This window comes from Palaemon carinicauda, chromosome 19, assembly GCF_036898095.1.
Source record: "Palaemon carinicauda isolate YSFRI2023 chromosome 19, ASM3689809v2, whole genome shotgun sequence".
NCBI lineage: Eukaryota > Metazoa > Arthropoda > Malacostraca > Decapoda > Palaemonidae > Palaemon > Palaemon carinicauda.
In genome coordinates this window covers 116,859,571-116,862,639 of record NC_090743.1, presented here as the reverse complement: position 1 = coordinate 116,862,639, position 3,069 = coordinate 116,859,571, and positions in this window count along the sequence as shown.

Here is a 3,069-nt window from a genome sequence, read left to right as displayed (position 1 = left end):
GAATATGAAGAGGAAGAATAATAAGAGGGAGAAGAAGAGAAAGAATACAAAGAAGGAGAATATGAAGAGGAAGAATAATAAGAGGGAGAAGAAGAGAAAGAATACAAAGAAGGAGAATATGAAGAGGAAGAATAATAAGAGGGAGAAGAAGAGAAAGAATAAAAAGAAGGAGAATATGAAGAGGAAGAATAATAAGAGGGAGAAGAAGAGAAAGAATACAAAGACGGAGAATATGAAGAGGAAGAATAATAAGAGGGAGAAGAAGAGAAAGAATAAAAAGAAGGAGAATATGGAGAGGAAGAATAATAAGAGGGAGAAGAAGAGAAAGAATAAAAAGAAGGAGAATATGAAGAGGAAGAATAATAAGAGGGAGAAGAAGAGAAAGAATACAAAGAAGGAGCATATGAAGAGAAAGAATAAGAAGGAGAATATGAAGAGGAAGAATAACACGAGGGAGAAGAAGAAAGAATAAAAAGAAGGAGAATATGAAGAGGAAGAATAATAAGAGGGAGAAGAAGAGAAAGAATACAAAGAAGGAGAATATGAAGAGGAAGAATAATAAGAGGGAGAAGAAGAGAAAGAATAAAAAGAAGGAGAATATGAAGAGGAAGACTAATAAGAGGGAGAAGAAGAGAAAGAATACAAAGAAGGAGCATATGAAGAGAAAGAATAAGAAGGAGAATATGAAGAGGAAGAATAACACGAGGGAGAAGAAGAGAAAGAATACAAAGAAGGAGAATATGAAGAGGAAGAATAATAAGAGGGAGAAGAAGAGAAAGAATAAAAAGAAGGAGAATATGAAGACGAAGTATAATAAGAGGGAGAAGAAGAGAAAGAATACAAAGACGGAGAATATGAAGAGGAAGAATAATAAGAGGGAGAAGAAGAGAAAGAATAAAAAGAAGGAGAATATGGAGAGGAAGAATAATAAGAGGGAGAAGAAGAGAAAGAATAAAAAGAAGGAGAATATGAAGAGGAAGAATAATAAGAGGGAGAAGAAGAGAAAGAATACAAAGAAGGAGCATATGAAGAGAAAGAATAAGAAGGAGAATATGAAGAGGAAGAATAACATGAGGGAGAAGAAGAAAGAATAAAAAGAAGGAGAATATGAAGAGGAAGAATAATAAGAGGGAGAAGAAGAGAAAGAATACAAAGAAGGAGAATATGAAGAGGAAGAATAATAAGAGGCAGAAGAAGAGAAAGAATACAAAGAAGGAGAATATGAAGAGGAAGACTAATAAGAGGGAAAAGAAGAGAAAGAATACAAAGAAGGAGCATATGAAGAGAAAGAATAAGAAGGAGAATATGAAGAGGAAGAATAACACGAGGGAGAAGAAGAGAAAGAATACAAAGAAGGAGAATATGAAGAGGAAGAATAATAAGAGGGAGAAGAAGAGAAAGAATAAAAAGAAGGAGAATATGAAGAGGAAGAATAATAAGAGGGAGAAGAAGAGAAAGAATAAAAAGAAGGAGAATATGAAGAGGAAGAATAATAAGAGGGAGAAGAAGAGAAAGAATACAAAGAAGGAGAATATGAAGAGGAAGAATAATAAGAGGGAGAAGAAGAGAAAGAATACAAAGAAGGAGAATATGAAGAGGAAGAATAATAAGAGGGAGAAGAAGAGAAAGAATACAAAGAAGGAGAATATGAAGAGGAAGACTAATAAGAGGGAGAAGAAGAGAAAGAATACAAAGAAGGAGCATATGAAGAGAAAGAATAAGGAGAATATGAAGAGGAAGAATAACACGAGGGAGAAGAAGAGAAAGAATACAAAGAAGGAGAATATGAAGAGGAAGAATAATAAGAGGGAGAAGAAGAGAAAGAATACAAAGAAGGAGAATATGAAGAGGAAGAATAATAAGAGGGAGAAGAAGAGAAAGAATACAAAGAAGGAGAATATGAAGAGGAAGAATAATAAGAGGGAGAAGAAGAGAAAGAATACAAAGAAGGAGAAGAAGAGAAAGAATACAAAGAAGGAGAATATGAAGAGGAAGAATAATAAGAGGGAGAAGAAGAGAAAGAATAAAAAGAAGGAGAATATGAAGAGGAAGAATAATAAGAGGGAGAAGAAGAGAAAGAATAAAAAGAAGGAGAATATGAAGAGGAAGAATAATAAGAGGGAGAAGAAGAGAAAGAATACAAAGAAGGAGAATATGAAGAGGAAGAATAATAAGAGGGAGAAGAAGAGAAAGAATACAAAGAAGGAGAATATGAAGAGGAAGAATAATAAGAGGGAGAAGAAGAGAAAGAATACAAAGAAGGAGCATATGAAGAGAAAGAATAAGAAGGAGAATATGAAGAGGAAGAATAATAAGAAGGAGAATATGAAGAGGAAGAATAATAAGAAGGAGAATATGAAGAGGAAGAATAATATGGAGACTATGAAGCGAAAGAATAATAAGAAGGAGAATATGAAGAGGAAGAATAATATGGAGACTATGAAGCGAAAGAATAATAAGGTGAAGAGGAAGAATAATATGAAGACGGAGAGAAAGAATAATTAGGAGAATATGAAGAGAAAGAATAATATGGAGACTATGAAGCAAAAGAATAATAAGAAGAATATGAAGAGAAAGAATAATATGGAGACTATGAAGCGAAAGAATAATAAGAAGGTGGAGAGAAAGAATAATGAGAACATGAAGAGAAAGAACAAGAGGATGAATGTGAAGAGAAAGAATAATAAGGAGAATATGAAGAGAAAGAATAATAAGGAGAATATGAAGAGAAAGAATAATAAGGAGAATATGAAGAGAAAGAATTATAAGAAGGAGAATATGAAGAAGAAGAATAATAAGGTGAATATGAAGAGGAAGAATAATAATGAGAAGGTGAAGAATAATAAGAAGAGAAAGAATTATGAGGAGAATATGAAGAGGAAGAATAATAAGAAGGAGAATAAGAAGAGAAAGAATAACAAGAAGAATGTGAAGAGAAAGGACATCACGACGTGTGGATCCCCAAAAATAGCAACAATATTTTTTTTTTTTTTTTTTGTTCCTTTGGGGGATTTTGGAATCCAGCCGTAAAACGTAGAGCGCGACACGGCGAAACCATTACAAAACTCT